Source organism: Ascaphus truei, chromosome 11, assembly GCF_040206685.1.
Source record: "Ascaphus truei isolate aAscTru1 chromosome 11, aAscTru1.hap1, whole genome shotgun sequence".
Lineage (NCBI taxonomy): Eukaryota > Metazoa > Chordata > Amphibia > Anura > Ascaphidae > Ascaphus > Ascaphus truei.
The window spans coordinates 37,941,305-37,953,961 of NC_134493.1; the positions used below are offsets into that span (position 1 = coordinate 37,941,305).

General features: G+C 49.1%; 1 protein-coding gene across 7 annotated transcripts in view; it reads left to right on the forward strand.

Moving 5' to 3' along the window:
• Positions 1-12,657, forward strand: part of CASKIN1 (CASK interacting protein 1) — a 119,315-nt gene that overhangs the window by 69,862 nt on the left and 36,796 nt on the right. The window lies entirely within an intron of this gene.

Sequence of the window (12,657 nt, forward strand, 5' to 3'; positions counted from 1 at the left end):
CTTACAGCCTAATTTTGGTGCCTGGGGCACAGGGAGATAAAAGGCCATGTTTACTAAGCGGAGATAACCTTGGAATGGCTGTAATGTGTCTTGCGGCTTAGAACTGCGTCCTAAACATGCCCTAAGATGACTGGCCCTATACTGGGATTCAAACCACTCCAAAGGCAGTTACATTACCACTTAGCTGTTCCTGCAGACCAATAATATATCAATAATAAGTTATTCTATCATGTCCCACCCTTTGTACTGCGCTGGAGAATATGTTGGAGCCTTTTAAATAAATAATTAGCAGGTAGCCTATAAATACAGCTCCTGCCTTCCCAAGATGCACGTGGTCACCTCCCTTCCCTCCTCCTTCTCCGGCACATCCTATTGAATCTTTGGCCCTATTAGAATAGCTGGGGTAGGCCCAAGTTATCCATGTCCCACCCCTGCTTCCATAATGTTATATCTCTGCGTTGTGATATAACGCAGGACAGCAACAATAATAATAATAATAATAATAATATAATACTGTGCAATTTAGCATCATTTATTAGAGGCGTTGTGGGGGTATTTATAAGGCTCCTTGCCATTGAACTGAAGCTGAGAGGCATCTTGTATATCAGTGAATGATTTAGGATGTGGATATAGGAGGGGGTACGTGATGCAGTTTGCAGTGACGCTCTGGCACTGAAGGTGTTAACAGAAAATGGCCAGTTATAAGGTCTTGTTATGTTGGAAGTCTGGACACCCGGAGAGACAGCTCCAGAGGGATCTTGGCCTCTGCGCTCATTCATTCACGGTTCTGATCCTGGTGTTACAGGTGGATTTCTATCCATTATATGAGAGCTCAGAAGTACAAGCCAGGCTGTAACAATGCTTTATCTTCTCTATATCCCCTGCTATTGCTTTACCTCCAGCGTGTGCACTGGGAACGCTGTATCTGGCGGGACTCCCTGTTCTATGGCAGTGCTCTGTCCCTAAACCGTGTCCCCTGTGTACTCTGACAATGCTTTGATTTACCTAGTACTTCTCTGTGTACACCCAGTGCCCTGTGTGTCACTTGGTAATGCTGGCAGTGGCATCCTCTGGCAGTGCCCTGTGTGTCACTAGGTAATGCTGGCAGTGGCATCCTCTGGCAGTGCCCTGTGTGTCACTTGGTAATGCTGGCAGTGGCATCCTTTGGCAGTGCCCTGTGTGTCACTTGGTAATGCTGGCAGTGGCATCCTCTGGCAGTGCCCTGTGTGTCACTAGGTAATGCTGGCAGTGACATCCTCTGGCAGTGCCCTGTGTGTCACTTGGTAATGCTGGCAGTGGCATCCTCTGGCAGTGCCCTGTGTGTCCCTTGGTAATGCTGGCAGTGACATCCTCTGGCAGTGCCCTGTGTGTCACTAGGTAATGCTGGCAGTGGCATCCTCTGGCAGTGCCCTGTGTGTCACTAGGTAATGCTGGCAGTGGCATCCTTTGGCAGTGCCCTGTGTGTCACTTGGTAATGCTGGCAGTGGCATCCTCTGGCAGTGCCCTGTGTGTCACTAGGTAATGCTGGCAGTGGCATCCTCTGGCAGTGCCCTGTGTGTCACTAGGTAATGCTGGCAGTGGCATCCTCTGGCAGTGCCCTGTGTGTCACTAGGTAATGCTGGCAGCGGCATCCTCTGGCAGTGCCCTGTGTGTCACTTGGTAATGCTGGCAGTGGCATCCTTTGGCAGTGCCCTGTGTGTCACTTGGTAATGCTGGCAGTGGCATCCTCTGGCAGTGCCCTGTGTGTCACTAGGTAATGCTGGCAGTGGCATCCTCTGGCAGTGCCCTGTGTGTCACTAGGTAATGCTGGCAGTGGCATCCTCTGGCAGTGCCCTGTGTGTCACTAGGTAATGCTGGCAGTGGCATCCTCTGGCAGTGCCCTGTGTGTCACTTGGTAATGCTGGCAGTGGCATCCTCTGGCAGTGCCCTGTGTGTCACTTGGTAATGCTGGCAGTGGCATCCTCTGGCAGTGCCCTGTGTGTCACTTGGTAATGCTGGCAGTGGCATCCTCTGGCAGTGCCCTGTGTGTCACTAGGTAATGCTGGCAGTGGCATCCTCTGGCAGTGCCCTGTGTGTCACTAGGTAATGCTGGCAGTGGCATCCTCTGGCAGTGCCCTGTGTGTCACTAGGTAATGCTGGCAGTGGCATCCTCTGGCAGTGCCCTGTGTGTCACTAGGTAATGCTGGCAGTGGCATCCTCTGGCAGTGCCCTGTGTGTCACTAGGTAATGCTGGCAGTGGCATCCTCTGGCAGTGCCCTGTGTGTCACTTGGTAATGCTGGCAGTGGCATCCTCTGGCAGTGCCCTGTGTGTCACTTGGTAATGCTGGCAGTGGCATCCTCTGGCAGTGCCCTGTGTGTCACTAGGTAATGCTGGCAGTGGCATCCTCTGGCAGTGCCCTGTGTGTCACTTGGTAATGCTGGCAGTGGCATCCTCTGGCAGTGCCCTGTGTGTCACTTGGTAATGCTGGCAGTGGCATCCTCTGGCAGTGCCCTGTGTGTCACTAGGTAATGCTGGCAGTGGCATCCTCTGGCAGTGCCCTGTGTGTCAGACAGCTGTGTGTGTGTATCAGTAGTGTTGTGTGTGTCAGCTGGGCTGAGCTGTGTATCAGCAGTGGTGTGTGTGTGTGTGTGTGTGTGTGTATCAGCAGTGATGTGTGTGTGTGTGTATCAGTAGTGTTGTGTGTGTCAGCTGGGCTGAGCTGTGTATCAGCAGTGGTGTGTGTGTGTGTGTGTATCAGCAGTGATGTGTGTGTGTGTATCAGTAGTGTTGTGTGTGTCAGCTGGGCTGAGCTGTGTATCAGCAGTGGTGTGTGTGTGTGTGTATCAGCAGTGATGTGTATACCTTATCATGGCCCTATAGTCTCTGGCATGTATATTATGACAGTGCTTTGTTTACTCCTGTAGTTTCCTGAGATTGATTAGTATTCCAAGGCAATGTTATAATTATAACACTGAAAACACTGTGGCCAGGCTAACTGGGAGTAATATGGCTACAATATTCATGCTGTTTTCTTTAGAGTATTGGTACTCTGGTATTTTTAAGTAAACAGTTAGTGGTAGTATTATTTCAAACCTGTTAATCTTCTGACTGTTAAAAGAAAAAAACGCACTTTGTTAACCCATGGCACTGTTATATACCCTAGCAGTGCCCTGTATACCCACACGATAATATTACAGTGTTATATACCCTGGCAGTGCCCTGTATACCCACTTAATGTTAGTGTTATATACCCTGATAGTGTTACAGTGTTATATACCCTAGCAGTGCCCTGTATGCCCGGCAGTGTTACAGTGTTATATACCCTGACAGTGCCCTGTATGCCTGGCAGTGTTACAGTGTTATATACCCTGACAGTGCCCTGTATGCCCGGCAGTGTTACAGTGTTATATACCCTGACAGTGCCCTGTATGCCCGGCAGTGTTAGTGTTATATACCCTGACAGTGCCCTGTATGCCCGGCAGTGTTACAGTGTTATATACCCTGACAGTGCCCTGTATGCCCGGCAGTGTTACAGTGTTATATACCCTGACAGTGCCCTGTATGCCTGGCAGTGTTACAGTGTTATATACCCTGACAGTGCCCTGTATGCCCGGCAGTGTTAGTGTTATATACCCTGACAGTGCCCTGTATGCCCGGCAGTGTTACAGTGTTATATACCCTGACAGTGCCCTGTATGCCCGGCAGTGTTACAGTGTTATATACCCTGACAGTGCCCTGTATGCCTGGCAGTGTTAGTGTTATATACCCTGACAGTGCCCTGTATGCCCGGCAGTGTTACAGTGTTATATACCCTGACAGTGCCCTGTATGCCCGGCAGTGTTACAGTGTTATATACCCTGACAGTGCCCTGTATGCTTGGCAGTGTTACAGTGTTATATACCCTGACAGTGCCCTGTATGCCCGGCAGTGTTACAGTGTTATATACCCTGACAGTGCCCTGTATGCCCTGTAGTGTTACAGTGTTATATACCCTGACAGTGCCCTGTATGCCCGGCAGTGTTACAGTGTTATATACCCTGGAAGTGCCCTGTATGCCCGGCAGTGTTACAGTGTTATATACCCTGGAAGTGCCCTGTATGCCCGGCAGTGTTACAGTGTTATATACCCTGGAAGTGCCCTGTATGCCCGGCAGTGTTACAGTGTTATATACCCTGACAGTGCCCTGTATGCCCGGCAGTGTTACAGTGTTATATACCCTGGAAGTGCCCTGTATGCCCGGCAGTGTTACAGTGTTATATACCCTGACAGTGCCCTGTATGCCCGGCAGTGTTACAGTGTTATATACCCTGGAAGTGCCCTGTATGCCCGGCAGTGTTACAGTGTTATATACCCTGACAGTGCCCTGTATGCCCGGCAGTGTTACAGTGTTATATACCCTGACAGTGCCCTGTATGCCTGGCAGTGTTACAGTGTTATATACCCTGACAGTGCCCTGTATGCCCGGCAGTGTTACAGTGTTATATACCCTGACAGTGCCCTGTATGCCTGGCAGTGTTACAGTGTTATATACCCTGGAAGTGCCCTGTATGCCCGGCAGTGTTACAGTGTTATATACCCTGACAGTGCCCTGTATGCCCGGCAGTGTTACAGTGTTATATACCCTGACAGTGCCCTGTATGCCCGGCAGTGTTACAGTGTTATATACCCTGACAGTGCCCTGTATACCTGGCAGTGTTACAGTGTTATATACCCTGACAGTGCCCTGTATGCCCGGCAGTGTTACAGTGTTATATACCCTGACAGTGCCCTGTATGCCCGGCAGTGTTACAGTGTTATATACCCTGACAGTGCCCTGTATGCCTGGCAGTGTTACAGTGTTATATACCCTGGAAGTGCCCTGTATGCCCGGCAGTGTTAGTGTTATATACCCTGACAGTGCCCTGTATGCCCGGCAGTGTTACAGTGTTATATACCCTGACAGTGCCCTGTATGCCCGGCAGTGTTACAGTGTTATATACCCTGACAGTGCCCTGTATGCTTGGCAGTGTTACAGTGTTATATACCCTGACAGTGCCCTGTATGCCTGGCAGTGTTACAGTGTTATATACCCTGACAGTGCCCTGTATGCCCGGCAGTGTTACAGTGTTATATACCCTGACAGTGCCCTGTATGCCCGGCAGTGTTACAGTGTTATATACCCTGACAGTGCCCTGTATGCCCGGCAGTGTTACAGTGTTATATACCCTGACAGTGCCCTGTATGCCCGGCTGTGTTACAGTGTTATATACCCTGTGTGACAGAAACCAGGGGTTGGTAATAAACTCCATATACAGGGCTCCAAGGATACTGAACAGTTTCTGTCCTGTCTAAGCTGAACAGGGCAGCCTCGTGGTACAGGCACTCCATTCCACAGTTTGTCTGCTGCCTGTTTTCTGTCACCTGTCATGGTGATTAGAGTTCAGGTATATAAGACCTGTTTCCTGTTTCCTCTGGGCCCCGCCCAAGAGCCTGGAAGGCTGCTGAACTGCAGAGGGGTGAGAAAGCCTCTTTCCCAAATCGCTTCATTCATTCTGTTAGTTTGTCTAAAGACTGCAAAGGTACTTATTTTGTTGGTGGAAGTGGACAAGCCACTTCCAACTCTGAGTCAGGGACATCTAAGTTTAAGTTATCGCTCAGACGAGCAGCTTTTTGTTTGGCTTTGTTTTCTGTTTAAACTGTGGCAGTCTCAGTGCCTGGGACTGAATAAACCAGGCATAGCCTGTTTAAAGGAACAGTACGTGACGTCTCATCATTTAACCTACCCTAAAAGACCGTGTTCTAACAGTCCCGGACAGACGGCGGAGCCCCGGAGTAAGCCGTTTGTCACATATGGTGGAGAATGCGGGCAGAACACTGAAAGGTCTGGGGGTTAAAGAACTTTAAAAAAAAAAAAAAAAAAAAAGAAGGTTTTTTTTTCTCTCTCTCCAAACAAGATGGAAGACGTGGTGAGTGCGCTGGTACGCAATGTCGCTGTCCAGAAAGACGCGAATGAAGCCCAGCAACAGGCGAGTGAAACCCAGCGACAGCTGTTAATAGCCCAGCAAGAGACTAATGCAAACCAGCAAGAGACAAACCGCCTGCTGAGAGAGGAGCAAAAGCGGTTCGCTCAGGGCTTACAGCAGGAACTCGAGATCCTGAGGGGGACTATCAGTAACCTTCCACTGGCAGAGGCAGCCCCAGTTCCGAAAATGACCAGGGCAAGCCACTACCTTCAGAAGATGGGACCCTCGGATGATGTGGAAGCCTATCTTCTCACATTTGAACGCACGGCACAGAGAGAGGGATGGCCAGAAGCTGAGTGGGCTGGTCTAATCGCACCCTTCCTAAGCGGCGAACCCCAGAAGGCTTACTTTGATCTAGAGCCAGCCGAAGCTAACGTCTATGCAAAATTGAAGTTCGAGATCCTCGCCCGCCTCGGCGTAACCACGGCTGTTCGTGCCCAAAGGTTTCACGCATGGTCCTTCACGATGGATAAAGCCACCCGAAGCCAGATGTATGACCTCATCCACCTCGCCCGGAAGTGGCTACAACCCGAGATCAACTCAGCAAGCCACATCGTGGAACGGTTGGTCATGGACCAGTTCTTGAGGAAACTTCCCTCTGCCTTACGCCGTTGGGTCAGTCGGAGTGACCCCCACAATGCGGATGAGCTTGTGGCCCTTGTAGAAAGGTACAGTGCAGCAGAAGAGCACCCGCAACCCACAGTCGTGGAGCAACCCCACTATCCGAGGTTCCAGGACTCTTCCAGAGACGGTAAAAGGGTACCGGGGTTAAGGGGCGCTGAAGAGCGGCGACCCCCTTCACGCAGCACAAGCAACAGTGGTTCGCACACTAAGGGCAATAGCCAACATGGGGAGCCGGGAAAAGGCTCTAAGTGGGACACAGACTATGTACCTAAATGTGTAAATTGTCATGAGAGGGGCCACACAGCAAAAATCTGCCCACTAAATGATGAGCCCATGCAATGCAACAGCGTGGAACCTTATTCGCTGTTGTCCCAATGTATGGGCCCTAGCCCAGAGGACCCCTTGAATAACCATCTGTGGGCATTTGTAAAGGTTAATGGTAAGAGGGTTCGGGCACTTCTTGACTCTGGGAGTATGGTCACACTAGTGTCCGAATACCTATTGCCCATTAAGAAGAAACAGGTAAACAGTTCACAAAGAGTGGCAATTTGTTGTATACATGGGGATAATCATGAATATTCCACCGTTGATGTTTTTTTTGAAACAGAATTTGGTTCTTTAGATTTCAAGGTGGGTGTTGTACCCAAACTGGCACATGATGTGTTAATAGGGACCGACTTTCCCCATTTTCTAAAAATGTGGTCCCCAGCTCAGAATAGCGCCCAGAGTTCAATAGCAGACCATAACGAAGTCTTAGAAGAAACAAATCCTTTCCCTTTTTCAGAAATGGATGTTGACGAGGGCCCAAATAAGAAGGGGGAAAAGGAGGAGTGCTGTGAAATTCCCTTCCCCATCACTACTTTGGTAGGGAATACCCCAAATCAAGATGTTGATCAGGCACTTACCACCCCAGTACAGGATAAGACCCTCGCTGACCTAGAGGTCAGTCCTGGGAGTTTTAAGAAGGCCCAGTGGGAGGACCCCACATTAGCGGTAGCAAGGGGAAATATACGGGACCAGAATAGTACTCATGGCCAACCAGATAGGTCACTTGCTTACCCCTACTTCGAGGTAGAGAACAACCTAGTATATCGGGTTGATAAAAGAAAATCAGTTACAACTAAACAATTGTTGGTACCACGGACATTCCGTAACGTAGTATTACACCTCGCACATAGTCATCCATTGGGGGGACACCTAGGGGTGGAAAAGACAAAAGAAAAGGTTCTCCGAAGCTTTTATTGGCCTGGGGTTCTGGCAGAAATTACAAACTATTGTTCCTCATGCCCAGAATGTCAGATCACCGCCCCGTTCAGAGCATACCGCAGCCCATTGGTACCCCTTCCCATAATAGAGGTACCATTTGACCGGATTGCTATGGATCTAGTAGGACCCCTAATAAAGTCTGCTAGGGGACATCAGCATATATTGGTAATATTAGATTATGCTACCCGATATCCGGAGGCAGTTCCCCTACGTAGCACCTCTGCTAAAAACATAGCAAAAGAGTTAGTACTTCTGTTTTCCCGGGTCGGAATTCCTAAAGAGATCTTATCTGACCAGGGAACACCATTTATGTCCCAAGTAACAAAAGAGCTATGTAAACTCCTAAAAATCAAGCATCTCAGAACCTCAGTCTATCATCCACAAACAGATGGTTTAGTGGAAAGGTTCAATAAAACCTTAAAGAGCATGTTACGCCGGGCGGTCGATAAGGATGGGAAAAACTGGGACTGTTTGTTACCATACCTGTTATTTGCCATTAGGGAAGTTCCCCAGTCATCCACAGGCTTCTCCCCGTTTGAACTATTGTATGGCCGACATCCAAGGGGCTTACTGGATATAGCCAAAGAAACTTGGGAACACGAGGTTACCCCTTACAGAAGTGTAATAGAGCATGTTGCCCAAATGCAGGACCGCATTGCTGCAGTCCTACCCATAGTGAGGGAACACATGGAGAAAGCTCAAGAAGCACAAAGGAATACGTATAATAAGGGTGCTAGGGTCAGAATTTTTTTTCCAGGTGATAGGGTACTAGTTCTGGTTCCCACCGTGGAGAGTAAATTCCTTGCTAAATGGCATGGGCCATATGAGGTCTTGGAAAGAGTGGGAGAAGTAAATTATAGGGTAAGGCAGCCAGGTAGGAGGAAACCTGAGCAAATTTACCATATAAACCTACTCAAGCCCTGGAAAGATAGAGAGGTCTTGTTAACCCTAGTACCCCCAGGTCCGTCAGAGAATCAAGAAACTGACCCAGAGGTTAGCATAGCTGAAACACTGTCCGTGCATCAGAAACGAGAGGTCCAGAGTTTAGTGAGAAGGAACAAAGAAATCTTCTCTACACAGCCAGGTAAAACTAACGTAATTAAACATGACATAGTCTCTGAACCGGGGGTCCGAGTTAACCTTAAACCGTACCGAATCCCAGAGGCCAAGAGAGAGGCTATAAGTTTAGAGGTTAAAAAAATGCTAAAACTAGGCGTAATTGAGGAATCCCAAAGTGGGTGGAACAGCCCTATAGTTTTAGTCCCAAAGCCAGACGGTACAACAAGGTTTTGTAATGACTACCGGAAACTAAACGCGGTGTCAAAATTTGATACTTATCCTATGCCCAGGGTGGATGAACTTGTAGAGAGACTGGGCAAAGCCCGATATCTCACAACCCTAGACCTAACAAAAGGGTACTGGCAGGTTCCCCTCACAGAAAGGGCAAAAGAAAAAACAGCCTTCTCAACCCCAGACGGCCTCTTTCAATATAAGGTGCTGCCTTTTGGCTTACATGGAGCTCCCGCCACATTCCAAAGAATGATGGATAAAATTTTAAAACCACATGTTCGGTACGCTGCCGCCTACCTGGATGATGTGGTAATCCATAGTGAAGATTGGCAGTCCCACCTTCCAAAGGTCCAAGCTGTGCTCGACGCAGTTCGGTCTGCTGGACTAACTGCTAACCCCGCTAAATGCACTATTGGTCTGGAGGAGGCCAAGTATCTGGGGTATTCTATTGGTAGAGGGTTACTCAAACCACAAACACTCAAAGTAGAGGCGATACAAAATTGGCCAAGGCCAGTCACAAAAAAACAAGTAAGGACCTTTTTGGGGTTAATTGGCTACTATAGGAGGTTTATTCCCAATTTTGCAACTAAGGCAACCCCACTAACCGACCTCACAAAAGCAAGAGGACCGCTAATGGTAAAGTGGTCCCCCGAAGCCGAACAGGCCTTTAGAAGCCTGAAAGAAGCTCTCTGTGCCCAACCAGTGTTGGTCACACCTGACTTCTCCAAAGAGTTCGTAGTCCAAACCGACGCATCTGAGGTAGGGCTGGGGGCGGTACTCTCCCAGGAGTCTCAAGGGGAGGAGCACCCCATCCTTTATTTAAGTAGGAAACTAAATCCCCAGGAGAAAAATTACTCCATAGTCGAGAAAGAGTGTCTCGCAATAAAGTGGGCTGTAGAGACACTCAAGTATTATCTGTTGGGGAGAAAGTTCCGATTGGTCACAGATCATGCACCCCTTACCTGGATGTGTCAAAATAGGGAGAAGAACGCTAGGGTGACCAGGTGGTTCCTAAGCCTACAGCCCTTTAAATTTTCTGTGGAACACAGGTCGGGGCACAAACATGGCAATGCCGACGGGTTGTCAAGGATGCACTCCCTAATATCCATGGTCGCTCACCCCTCGAGGTCTGAGCTGGGGGGGAGGATATGTGACAGAAACCAGGGGTTGGTAATAAACTCCATATACAGGGCTCCAAGGATACTGAACAGTTTCTGTCCTGTCTAAGCTGAACAGGGCAGCCTCGTGGTACAGGCACTCCATTCCACAGTTTGTCTGCTGCCTGTTTTCTGTCACCTGTCATGCTGATTAGAGTTCAGGTATATAAGACCTGTTTCCTGTTTCCTCTGGGCCCCGCCCAAGAGCCTGGAAGGCTGCTGAACTGCAGAGGGGTGAGAAAGCCTCTTTCCCAAATCGCTTCATTCATTCTGTTAGTTTGTCTAAAGACTGCAAAGGTACTTATTTTGTTGGTGGAAGTGGACAAGCCACTTCCAACTCTGAGTCAGGGACATCTAAGTTTAAGTTATCGCTCAGACGAGCAGCTTTTTGTTTGGCTTTGTTTTCTGTTTAAACTGTGGCAGTCTCAGTGCCTGGGACTGAATAAACCAGGCATAGCCTGTTTAAAGGAACAGTACGTGACGTCTCATCATTTAACCTACCCTAAAAGACCGTGTTCTAACAGTCCCGGACAGACGGCGGAGCCCCGGAGTAAGCCGTTTGTCACACCTGACATTTCCCTGTATGCCTGGCAGTGTTACAGTGTTATATACCCTGACAGTGCCCTGTATGCCCGGCAGTGTTACAGTGTTATATACCCTGACAGTGCCCTGTATGCCCGGCTGTGTTACAGTGTTATATACCCTGACATTTCCCTGTATGCCCGGCAGTGTTACAGTGTTATATACCCTGACAGTGCCCTGTATGCCCGGCAGTGTTACAGTGTTATATACCCTGACAGTGCCCTGTATGCCCGGCAGTGTTACAGTGTTATATACCCTGACAGTGCCCTGTATGCCCGGCTGTGTTACAGTGTTATATACCCTGACAGTGCCCTGTATGCCTGGCAGAGTTATATACCCCGAGTGTGTCCTGTGTGCTTGGCAGTGTTAAAAAGCCTGGCAGTGCCCTGTATACCTGGCAGTGTTACAGTGTTACATGCCGTTACAATGTCCTCTCTCACCTCTGGCAGTGTTATATTAAATACCCTGACAATGCCACTGGCCCTGAAAATGCAGTATCAGGCGGGAAGCATTGCGAGGCATTTCCATACAGATTTACTGCTTGAATAAGCAGTTCCACTCCGCCGCAGCAGAGAATCTACTAACATCTTCCCTGATGTTCTAATCAGCGTCAAAACATCACAGACAGGTAACCACAGGCTGATTAGTAGTATAATTATTGTTATTGATAATGAACCCTTGGCACTGCAGGGCAGTACCCATCCTATTCGTACACCCAGCACTATGGGCACAAGTCCTGTACACACAGAAGCCCGGGCACCATTACCAGGGGACCAGTCTCCCCTCTTACCCTGCGTGCTCCCTTGTCTCCCTCGCCCCCATCGCCCCTCAGGATGAAGTGGTGACATGGTCAGAGGGGGGGGGGGAGGTTGGAGGGGCGAGAGAAGTTACTTAGGTCAGAGGCAGGGGTGCGAGGTCAGCCCACTCTCTGACAATAATTCCTGCCCACCCATCCCCTTTGTTAAGCATACTGTTAATATGAAGATGTTACATTGTTAAATTACTAAAAGAAAAGAAAAAGATAATAACAAACAAATGAACAAGAGAAATATGAGAGTTAAGAGCTGAAGTTCCTCGGAGGGGGGTTGTGTCCAATTTTGTTACCACTACGGGGGTCAAAGTTTTGAGACGTTTGTTGCCTCTGTCGGCAGTTGGGGGGGTAAGTGCGGTTACCCTTTCCAGACGGGGGTCCATGCTTGGTAGTGACCGGTGGTGGCGAGTGGGCGAGGCTCATTTAAACGTGAGTTCCGGGGGCTCACTCAAACGGCCGGGCCAAGTGGTGGGTGTTACGGGTCATCGGTTCGAGGACCTTTGGCCTTTACCCAATGAGTGAGCTCTGACAGGGGTTGGCACCAGGTTATTTAATGTTTAATAAAAAGCAGCGGCCTTGTACCTCCAGATAGAGTTGCCAGGCGGGTTTTTCCCAAAACACTGGACACAATGGTGAAAGGTGCGATGCTCCATGCTGTTTCCTCCTTTCCTTGACCCAACCCCTATGCTCCTGACACCTCCTCCTGATTGGCTGCATTACCCAGCAGCAGCCAATCAGGATGGAGGAAGCTGCCCAGCCCCCTAGTGACAGCCCTACTCTCTCCCTGCTCACGGTAATCCGGTGGCCCCCCCAAACCGATCAGGTCACATGCAATATGTAATACCAAACACATACATGTCCAGTATTACCTCTAATTTTTTACTGGACAGTGTCGAAATACAGGATAGTCCGGTTCAATACTGGACACCTGGCATACCCTACCTC